A 12,346-nucleotide genomic window follows, 5' to 3' on the forward strand; every position below is an offset into this window, starting at 1 on the left:
CTAAGGAAACAATTCGTAGAGGTTGGTGATATTGGTCAATTCTGTTATTTAACAATTTGTGGAATTTGTGTGGCTATATACAGATCTGAATAATTGCCTGAAGGAAGAAGTGTACTGGATAAAGGACAAAAAGAAAACTGTAGTAAACTATCCCTAGCTTGGTTAAATAGTTTAAACAATGATAATGTTCAACATGCTCTTAATGGTTGTGAAGTAAATATAGCTGGAGCTAAAGTAGATGGTTTTGATAAAGAAACCAATACTGTTGACCACTACCATGGTTGTTTTGGGCATGACCAAAATATATTATAACAGAGAGAGGATTAACAACAAAAAAGAAATAATGAATACCTGTATCAAAAAACTTCAATAAGAAGCAGTGAAATACGAAGTTTTGGGCATAGTTAAGCAGAAATTTGGGAATGTGATTGGATCAACTTAGCAGAATATAAAAAACTTAACGAATTGAAGCAATTACCTGAAGTTGTCGAACCACTGAGTCCTAGTGGTGCTTTTTATGGTGGTCAAACTAACACAATGAAATTAAGAGCTAAAGCAGATGGTGTTAACACACTAAATAATACATATTGAGATATGTAGTCTCTATCTGACTGTGCAATATTACGGTTACTACTCTGAAAGACACCCTATAAAATGTGTAGACAAGGATATTATATAAAATGGCGTTGGTTTGTAAAATGTAGAGTATTGGTAGCTAGATGCTTGTATGATCCTGTTTTGCCAGGATGAATTAAGATTGATAAAAATGAAAAACTGCTGTTTCCCTTGTGTGTCCAATATGGAGAAGAGAAAATAAATAAATGTAATCAGAGCGATGATGAAAGAAGTATTATTGCAATTTGGACAGCTGATGAAGTAAATAAAGTTATAAAAAAAGAATACAAAATTTCAGATGTCTTGAAGTGTGGGATTTTATCAAGGTGTTGTTTAAAAATTATGTGAAAGATTTTATGAAAATAAAATTAGAAACCAGCCCTCAGTAATTTTGAAACTAATTATGTGTGTATAAAATATGTGAAAGAAACAGTAGCTGTTGGCTTAGATCTTGACAGAATAGAAGTAACTCCAGTAAAACGAGGTGTTGCTAAGATATGTCTGAATTCAATATGGGGAAAATTTGGGCAACGACAAAATATGAGGTAAACTAAGTATGACAGATATGCAACAATCTTATGAGATATAATTGGATGATCTATTAGATAATATATGTAAAAATTTTATTAATGTAATCATTATGTAAAAAATAATACAGCTACAAACATTTTTATAGCAGCATTCACCACATCAAATGCAAGGCTTAGGTTATATGATATGTTAGATAAGCTAGGAAAAGATGTTACATATTTTGATACAGACAGTATAGTATGTATTGACACTGGAGAAAATACTGTGGAAACACGTTGTGTGCTAGGTGAATCGACTGATGAGTTAGGAAATAACTGAATAACAGATTGGACTTTAACTACACCTAAAAGCTACTATTTTGAGAGAAACGATAAAAGCACAGAGATGAAAGTAAAAGGCTTCACATTAAACTACACAAATATTCAAAAGTTGAATGACAAATTTATGATAAAATTAATTGAGAATGAAGTGAAGGAAAACATATAATCAGATGTATCTTCTGGTAAACCTTGCGGGATGTAAGGTCGTGGTCCACGAAACTCTTCAGCTCCTAACGTTTCGTCCAGTGCTTCGCTGGACATCTTCAGAGGGGTGTTTCTCCTCCGGTGAGTCTTGCCGACTGACGGGTCGGACGTCTGAGAGCGACTTATGTATCGTAGAAAGTGGGCGTGACCAGAGTTACACGTGATATGCAGAGATAACCTTTGTCAGAGATAAAACTTAACTATCGATCGTAATCTTGTCACGGATAAAACTGTCTAGCAATTCTGTAGTGCTACTGTCCAAATATCACTAAGTTTCATGGTCTCTTCTTTCCGATTAAAATTATCCCTATGTTTATATATTTCAATTGCTTCTCTGCAAAGCCGTGGGTAATAGTTCGTCGTCGTAGATAAAATTTTTGTTTCTGAAAACTTCACTTGATGATTTCCTGGCTGAAAAGCGTGTTCTGCTACAGCCGATTTATCTGTTTTTCCTAATCGGCAAAGACTTCTGTGTTCTTTTAACCGTGTATTTACGCTTCTTTTTGTTGTTCCAACATAAACTTTACCACATGTACACGGAATTTTATATACGCCACTGGCTGATAGAGGAGCGCGTTTATCTTTTACAGACCGAAGAACATGACAAATTTTCTTCGTTGGTCTAAAAAACAGGTCTAATATCATGTTTACTTAAAATCTTTCCAATCTGATCCGTTACTTTCTTTATAAAAGGGAGAGAGACTGTATTCTTCCATCGTTTTTCGGACTTGTCCTTAACCTTTTTGTTGTTTGGGTGCAGAATTCTGCTTACTTCTTTCTTTGAGTAGCCATTTTTCTCAAAAGCGTGCTTCAGATGTTTTAATTCGTCGTCTAGATACTCTGGCGTGCAAATCCGTCTGGCTCTGTCAACGAGACTTGTAATCACACCTCTTTTTTGTTTTGGATGGTGGTTAGAGTTTTTATGTAAGTATCTGTCTGTGTGCGTTATTTTTCTAAAAATCTGTTGTTTCAAGCTTCCATCCGTCTGTCTCATAACTAAAACATCCAAAAACGGTATTTTGTTATCATTTTCTCTCTCCATGGTAAACTGGATTCTTGGATTTATATTATTAAGGTAATCAAAAAATTCGTCTAAGGCTTCTCTACCATGTGGCCAGACCACAAATGTATCGTCTACATACCGATACCAGCGAGATGGTTTCTTATCTGCTTTCTCCAAGGCTGACTGTTCGAATTTCTCCATGTAGAAATTAGCTACTGCAGGACCCAATGGGTTACCCATTGCTACGCCATTAAGTTGTTCGTAAAACTCATTATTCCACTGGAAATGACTCGAAGTAAGACAGTGTCTGAAAAGAGCAGTCAGATCTTCTGGAAAAATATCCGTTATAGAATCCATAAATTCATTAACTGGAATCATAGTAAATAAAGATACTACATCGAAACTTACTAAAATATCTTCAGGAGTCAGAATTAAACCTTCAATTTTCTCTATAAAATGACGTGAGTCCTTTATATATGAATCCGTTTTTCTTAAATATGGTTGTAAGCGAGTTGTTAGATATCTTGCTATTTCGTACGTAGGAGAATTGATAGCACTAACAATCGGTCTCAGAGGAAGGTCCTTCTTATGTACCTTGGGTAGGCCATAGAGTCTAGGACACATAGCTTCAGTCTTCAATAAAGCTCTTTTTTCTTCTTTTTGAATAGAAGTGGCCGATTTTATCAAATTATTGGTTTTCCGTAGTACGTTGGCTGTAGGATCTTTCTTAAGTTTTTTGTATTGCCCTGCCGTTAAAAGATTCAAAATTTTGCTTTGATAATCTTCTGTATTTAAAACGACCGTAGCATTCCCTTTATCAGCAGGAACAATCACTATGTCTTCATCTGCATTTAAATCTCTCAGAGCCTTTCTTTCGCCATTGGTTAAATTACTTTCCAAAGGTTTACTGCGGCATAATACTCTAGTGGTTTCGATCCGGATTGCATTTGCAGTTTCTTTGGGGAGAGTACGTATACCTGCTTCTACATTTGCAATAATATCCTCAACAGGAACTTTCGGAGGTGTTATAGAGTAGTTTCCTCCTTTTGCAAGAACTGAAATTTCGTCTTGAGATAAAACTCTGTCTGACTTATTAATAACAGTTTCGGACATCACTATATTATTTGTAGATTCTGCATGAGTTTGTAACTTTTCGAACTTCTTCTTATGCCTTCTAGTAGTCGTTTCCATCATGGTTTCCATAGATCGAAATGTAAGGCAATCTATTTTATTCCATAGGGCTCTCTGTATCTTACTAGCAAGGAATAAATGTAACTGCAGTAACTTACGGTCAACAGAATCCATCTCTCGTCTTGTATAATGTATTCTCTCTCGAAGTAGTGCTGCTTCCGTATAATCAAATATCCGATGAACGCGGGCTGTCTGGAACATCCTCTTCAACTTTAGAAAATTCGGTATGGTAGACGAATCCCTACAACGCAACAAGAATGTTAAAGTACAAATTAAATGCGCTCTCTTCTTACGTAAAATTTCCAGGCGTCTAACTGATTTTGAGAATTGCTCCCCGTAGAGTCTTCTGATCATAGTATGAAGGCTTTCACGACCGGATGACATATCTTCTGGTAAACCTTGCGGGATGTAAGGTCGTGGTCCACGAAACTCTTCAGCTCCTAACGTTTCGTCCAGTGCTTCGCTGGACATCTTCAGAGGGGTGTTTCTCCTCCGGTGAGTCTTGCCGACTGACGGGTCGGACGTCTGAGAGCGACTTATGTATCGTAGAAAGTGGGCGTGACCAGAGTTACACGTGATATGCAGAGATAACCTTTGTCAGAGATAAAACTTAACTATCGATCGTAATCTTGTCACGGATAAAACTGTCTAGCAATTCTGTAGTGCTACTGTCCAAATATCACTAAGTTTCATGGTCTCTTCTTTCCGATTAAAATTATCCGGAGGAGAAACACCCCTCTGAAGATGTCCAGCGAAGCACTGGACGAAACGTTAGGAGCTGAAGAGTTTCGTGGACCACGACCTTACATCCCGCAAGGTTTACCAGAAGATATGTCATCCGGTCGTGAAAGCCTTCATACTATGATCAGAAGACTCTACGGGGAGCAATTCTCAAAATCAGTTAGACGCCTGGAAATTTTACGTAAGAAGAGAGCGCATTTAATTTGTACTTTAACATTCTTGTTGCGTTGTAGGGATTCGTCTACCATACCGAATTTTCTAAAGTTGAAGAGGATGTTCCAGACAGCCCGCGTTCATCGGATATTTGATTATACGGAAGCAGCACTACTTCGAGAGAGAATACATTATACAAGACGAGAGATGGATTCTGTTGACCGTAAGTTACTGCAGTTACATTTATTCCTTGCTAGTAAGATACAGAGAGCCCTATGGAATAAAATAGATTGCCTTACATTTCGATCTATGGAAACCATGATGGAAACGACTACTAGAAGGCATAAGAAGAAGTTCGAAAAGTTACAAACTCATGCAGAATCTACAAATAATATAGTGATGTCCGAAACTGTTATTAATAAGTCAGACAGAGTTTTATCTCAAGACGAAATTTCAGTTCTTGCAAAAGGAGGAAACTACTCTATAACACCTCCGAAAGTTCCTGTTGAGGATATTATTGCAAATGTAGAAGCAGGTATACGTACTCTCCCCAAAGAAACTGCAAATGCATTCCGGATCGAAACCACTAGAGTATTATGCCGCAGTAAACCTTTGGAAAGTAATTTAACCAATGGCGAAAGAAAGGCTCTGAGAGATTTAAATGCAGATGAAGACATAGTGATTGTTCCTGCTGATAAAGGGAATGCTACGGTCGTTTTAAATACAGAAGATTATCAAAGCAAAATTTTGAATCTTTTAACGGCAGGGCAATACAAAAAACTTAAGAAAGATCCTACAGCCAACGTACTACGGAAAACCAATAATTTGATAAAATCGGCCACTTCTATTCAAAAAGAAGAAAAAAGAGCTTTATTGAAGACTGAAGCTATGTGTCCTAGACTCTATGGCCTACCCAAGGTACATAAGAAGGACCTTCCTCTGAGACCGATTGTTAGTGCTATCAATTCTCCTACGTACGAAATAGCAAGATATCTAACAACTCGCTTACAACCATATTTAGGAAAAACGGATTCATATATAAAGGACTCACGTCATTTTATAGAGAAAATTGAAGGTTTAATTCTGACTCCTGAAGATATTTTAGTAAGTTTCGATGTAGTATCTTTATTTACTATGATTCCAGTTAATGAATTTATGGATTCTATAACGGATATTTTTCCAGAAGATCTGACTGCTCTTTTCAGACACTGTCTTACTTCGAGTCATTTCCAGTGGAATAATGAGTTTTACGAACAACTTAATGGCGTAGCAATGGGTAACCCATTGGGTCCTGCAGTAGCTAATTTCTACATGGAGAAATTCGAACAGTCAGCCTTGGAGAAAGCAGATAAGAAACCATCTCGCTGGTATCGGTATGTAGACGATACATTTGTGGTCTGGCCACATGGTAGAGAAGCCTTAGACGAATTTTTTGATTACCTTAATAATATAAATCCAAGAATCCAGTTTACCATGGAGAGAGAAAATGATAACAAAATACCGTTTTTGGATGTTTTAGTTATGAGACAGACGGATGGAAGCTTGAAACAACAGATTTTTAGAAAAATAACGCACACAGACAGATACTTACATAAAAACTCTAACCACCATCCAAAACAAAAAAGAGGTGTGATTACAAGTCTCGTTGACAGAGCCAGACGGATTTGCACGCCAGAGTATCTAGACGACGAATTAAAACATCTGAAGCACGCTTTTGAGAAAAATGGCTACTCAAAGAAAGAAGTAAGCAGAATTCTGCACCCAAACAACAAAAAGGTTAAGGACAAGTCCGAAAAACGATGGAAGAATACAGTCTCTCTCCCTTTTATAAAGAAAGTAACGGATCAGATTGGAAAGATTTTAAGTAAACATGATATTAGACCTGTTTTTAGACCAACGAAGAAAATTTGTCATGTTCTTCGGTCTGTAAAAGATAAACGCGCTCCTCTATCAGCCAGTGGCGTATATAAAATTCCGTGTACATGTGGTAAAGTTTATGTTGGAACAACAAAAAGAAGCGTAAATACACGGTTAAAAGAACACAGAAGTCTTTGCCGATTAGGAAAAACAGATAAATCGGCTGTAGCAGAACACGCTTTTCAGCCAGGAAATCATCAAGTGAAGTTTTCAGAAACAAAAATTTTATCTACGACGACGAACTATTACCCACGGCTTTGCAGAGAAGCAATTGAAATATATAAACATAGGGATAATTTTAATCGGAAAGAAGAGACCATGAAACTTAGTGATATTTGGACAGTAGCACTACAGAATTGCTAGACAGTTTTATCCGTGACAAGATTACGATCGATAGTTAAGTTTTATCTCTGACAAAGGTTATCTCTGCATATCACGTGTAACTCTGGTCACGCCCACTTTCTACGATACATAAGTCGCTCTCAGACGTCCGACCCGTCAGTCGGCAAGACTCACCGGAGGAGAAACACCCCTCTGAAGATGTCCAGCGAAGCACTGGACGAAACGTTAGGAGCTGAAGAGTTTCGTGGACCACGACCTTACATCCCGCAAGGTTTACCAGAAGATATGTCATCCGGTCGTGAAAGCCTTCATACTATGATATAATCAGATGATCGTGTAATGAAATAATAATAGATGTAGACACTAAAACAAACAAGTTAAGAAGGTATTCTCATTTCAGTATGATAAAAGAGTAGTCCAAGAAAATTATGATACAGTGCCTAGTCCTCCTGGATAAAACCTGTTGTCAGCTACATCGAAGCCAGTGTGAAATTCTCTGGAGATGGGTATTGATGACAGGGTCAACATTTCACGAATGTCTTTTCCAGCATTCACAAGTCCATCCTGGAAAACCGGTTGTTGGCTACATCAAAGCAAAAGTCAGCATTCGTGGTTTTTCCGTGGACCTTTCCCAGATGCCTTTTAAGCAAGTGCTTGAGTGTATGTGTGTGTGTGTGTGTGTGTGTGTGTGTGTGTGTGTGTGTGGAGAAGGGAAACGCACTGTTCTTTGTTAATCTTCTTAGCAAGGCCTTTGAGGATGTTGCTACAGGTCTGCAGGCTCAAACATGCTGGGGGATTGGGAGGTTCACAAGGGAAGAGCGTCCTTCAGACAGAATGCAGAAAGTATATTGTTAAGTGTGCATTCCTTCCGGGAAACTGGTATAGATGCTTCAAGCTGACAGGCCACATCAACTTGAGACCAATACAATGGCCACTAAATGGCGTTTCTGGTCTGCTGGCTGTTGGGGTGGGACTAAAAAGAATTAGTCCACAATTACCAGTAGCGACCGCTGAGCACAGGGTGACATTGTCTTTCTAGGATGGCCTTTGGAGCAGCCACCAGCTGCGCAAGTGTTTCCTTCTGGGAAATACACATAACGATAGGCATGTGGCCAGCTGCTGACGAAGAAGATAGATGCTGGCGCATATCACTACAGGATTACACCTGTTTGAGGACCTGAGTGATCTGAAGCAGTGTAATTGCGTGCAATGAATATTTGTGTTGATGATGACATCGATATCATGGCTGTATTGTAAGCACAAGTGGAAAAAAGTTATCTATTTGCATATTTCATTACTTTTTGACAGGTACCTTCCAAACTTAAATAAACATCAGAGAATGATGAGCTTTTACCACCAATTTCCAACAGGATAACACTCCAAAATAAAGAAAATAAACTACTCTATGTCTTTCCACACCAACACCTCAGGACAAAAAGAGCCATTTTCCCGCCATTTTTCCAGTTGGGTGAGGGGAGGGGGAGGTGTGATGATGGAGGAGGGAGGTGGTGGAGGAAGGGTGATGGGGGAAGACCCATGACATCATCAGTGTGATGTTGCCACATATACACCAGGTGGCAGGCGGCAGACATGGAGGAGGGTCTGCCATATTGAATGACTTTATCAACAATGCAGAGTGGCAAAGAACAAACATTATCCCACTATTGACATCCTTTGCACAAATTTCTGACACTGCAGAAGAGTGAAAACTGTTGAAATTTAAGGAGAGTCAAGAAAATATCAACGTTGTCCACAAGCAGCAAGAGGAAGTAATTACCAAGGAACTCGGACATCTGCAACTGAAAGTGTCACAAGCGCTAGACAGAGTAAAAGGCACCAGCACAGCTGAATGCAGCATCCAGTCTGTATTCGACATGAAGATAGGCAGTGGGCAAAATCAATCACTCACAGACAATAGGAGCATGCCATCAGGGACACTGAATGCCCCATGTTATGAGCCACATCCAGCGTTCAACAAAGCCACGATGTAGACGGAAGGGAAAGTCTTCGACTTTAACTCCTACCTGAAACTTCGAAAATTTCAGGCGTTTAGGGAAAATAATTCAAACCTCCACCCCATAGCCTCGGCAGTGAGTCTCGCCACCGTGGCCTGTTCACCTTGAACTGGACTTTGTGAGAAGTTCCCTCGCAGGCGAAGCTGCTACAGAGATGCGAACAGTAGCACAGAATTGCCACTCTTACCGAAAATGAAGTTCCTCACGACGTATTGGTCACGGAATTATGCTGGGAAAAAAATTTGCAAACTTCAGTATACGCAGAACCACCAAATTTTTTGAGAAAATGTATCAGAAGAACCAGTTTCTTGACTCGCCTTTTGCACCAACTGATTTAATACAGTTCTAGCCACACTCTTATCAGATGACACTGGTAGGACGTTGTGGAGACAACGAGGAAACATTCATGACCCTTTTACAAGAGCTTGAATACAGTAATAGTAAGAACGGCAATAGCATCCCAACTCATAGCAACGAACAATAACGAACAGTACGTAGCAAGACCACACCGTTTCTACAATGAGTGTAGGGACGACAAGTTCCATTGAAGGTCGAGACAGCCATACCACAGTAATCTCCGCAACAGGGGAAACTGGCAGAACAATCAAGGTAACAATAATAATTACAACTGAAAGGATGAAGGAGCACAGGGACACAATCATGAGAGGGAAAGTGCGCAGATTGTGGAGGTGAGAGAACCTGACCCATCGCGCGATCAGCCGCAAAACAGTACAAACCAAAAAGATAGAGAGTAAACAGATGAACCTGTGGAAAACGTTCATGAAAATGTCCATGAACAATGAGGAGAAGATAGACTGGTGCAATTTCTTTTGGCTAGTTTGCCATGAAATTCGGGTTATTGTAGGTAGGGGCGAAGATAAAAGGAGTCATTGAGGAAAAGGTCACAGAAGTCACGAGGCACGTCATCCTTGAATTTGAGTGCCAAGCTCACACGCTCGAATGAAACTTCCTAGTCGTTAATAACATCTCTGTCAATCCAGTACTGGACATGGATTTTATGTGGGAGTTTCAGATTTTCTTGGTTCTAAGTTGTGGGGAAATTATCCTGTGCAAAGGAGTTACAATTAGCACACTTTTTGAAGAGTATACGCTATATGCCCAAATCGCAACAGCCTGCCTGCAATTTTGTCTAGATGCCACTGGTACATATTCGGAAGAAAGGTGACTGATCATCGGTCACGCCAATAACAACACAGATAATGAAGGAGAAGTAAGTTCATGGTGAATGTCCACAAGCCGTTCTTCACTCGACCGTACTCCATACCGATGGCGTGCAAACTTAATGTGTTTTAAGAAATACGGGCAATGTTCGCTGAAGACGTAATTATGCCAGCTGTAACATCCTACAACATTCCCCTCCTCGCGGTCTCAAAAGGAGATGGTGCACTTCACCTGATACTTGACTCCAAGCAACTAAATACTATAGTCGATCCATAAACAGACAGGCCAGGAAGTCTTGCAGAGCTCCTGCAAAAGTTCCACAGACCACAAGTGTTCTCCTCACTCGACTTGCAATCGAGCTGTTGGCAAATAGAATTAACCCGTCTTGCCGCACTTATACAGCCTTTCTTGTGTTGGGTCACTGTTACCATTTTCGGCATTTGCTGTTCGGACTTGCCATTTTTTAGGAGCCTTCATCAGAGCCCTTGACCATGTACTAGTTGAGTCACTATGTGAGCACTTCACGCGCTATGTAGACGACATCTTGGTAGTGGAAAGCACATGGGAGGACCACAGTGGCGTGCTCCACCAGCTACTCATTGCTCTCTGAACACATGGGGTAACGGCGAATTGGAGAAATCCAAATTTGGGGTGTGAGAGGTAAAATTCCTCAGTCACATCATCTCCAAGGAAGGGATCTCACCCAACCCCGCAAAAATAGTGGTCATACGAGATTTTCTGCAGCCCTAGAAGATATCTAGGTCTTGTAAATTTTCACAAGCGTTTTACCTCGGTGGAAAGCTTAGCTAGACCACGCCTGTGTGAGCTCACGAGTAAAGCAGCAGGCTATCTGTGACGATCAAGTAGGAACAGAGTATCAGACACTTGCACATCCGGACACGATTGCTGATTTCTGCGTGGTAACTTACTCCAGGAACATGATTTCTCATGTCCCTGGTAGTTCCAACATCACCACATGTGTCTTCTCATGTTCCCCCATGGGCTTAACGGAAGGTGTCAAGGACGATCTCGAAGAGAAGCAGTTGAGCCTGTACTACCTTAAAAATGTTGTTTTCTAGAAACTAGTGACAGAGTCACTAACGGAGATCGCTGCTGATCAAGACAAGGATCTCACATTGTGTGAAATCAAACTACGTTATTGTGATAGAGACAATACAGGGCTGAGACGGTTGTATCTCATCAGGAAGGGGGTTCTATTTAGGTGTAGAGCAATAGACGACACAACGTGGTTGGCGTGTATCCCAGAAGCACTTACTGCGGATCTGGTTTGGTTCACGCACCAGAGCTATGAACGTTAAGGTGCAAAGAAAGTTTTTCTCAAACTGACAACGACATGCCATTTTAAGAATATCGAGCGGCGGATTCGCAAGATACGAGGGCAGTTCAATAAGTAATGCAACACATTTTTTTCTGAAACAGGGGTTGTTTTATTCAGCATTGAAATACACCAGCTTGTTCCCCAATCTTTTAGCTACACAACACTATTTTTCAACGTAATCTCCATTCAATACTACGGCCTTACGCCACCTTGAAATGAGGGCCTGTATGCCTGCACGGTACCATTCCACTGCTCGATGTCGGAGCCAACGTCGTACTGCATCAATAACTTCTTCATCATCCGCGTAGTGCCTCCCACGGATTGCGTCCTTCATTGGGCCAAACATATGGAAATCCGACAGTGCGAGATCGGGGCTGTAGGGTGCATGAGGAAGAACAGTCCACTGAAGTTTTGTGAGCTCCTCTCGGGTGCGAAGACTTGTGTGAGGTCTTGCGTTGTCATGAAGAAGGAGAAGTTCGTTCAGATTTTTGTGCCTACGAACACGCTGAAGTCGTTTCTTCAATTTCTGAAGAGTAGCACAATACACTTCAGAGTTGATCGTTTGACCATGGGGAAGGACATCGAACAGAATAACCCCTTCAGAGTCCCAGAAGACTGTACCCATGACTTTACCGGCTGAGGGTATGGCTTTAAACTTTTTCTTGGTAGGGAAGTGGGTGTGGCGCCACTCCATTGATTGCCGTTTTGTTTCAGGTTCGAAGTGATGAACCCATGTTTCATCGCCTGTAACAATCTTTGACAAGAAATTGTCACCCTCAGCCACATAACGAGC

Source organism: Schistocerca serialis, chromosome 3, assembly GCF_023864345.2.
Source record: "Schistocerca serialis cubense isolate TAMUIC-IGC-003099 chromosome 3, iqSchSeri2.2, whole genome shotgun sequence".
NCBI classification, from domain to species: domain Eukaryota; kingdom Metazoa; phylum Arthropoda; class Insecta; order Orthoptera; family Acrididae; genus Schistocerca; species Schistocerca serialis.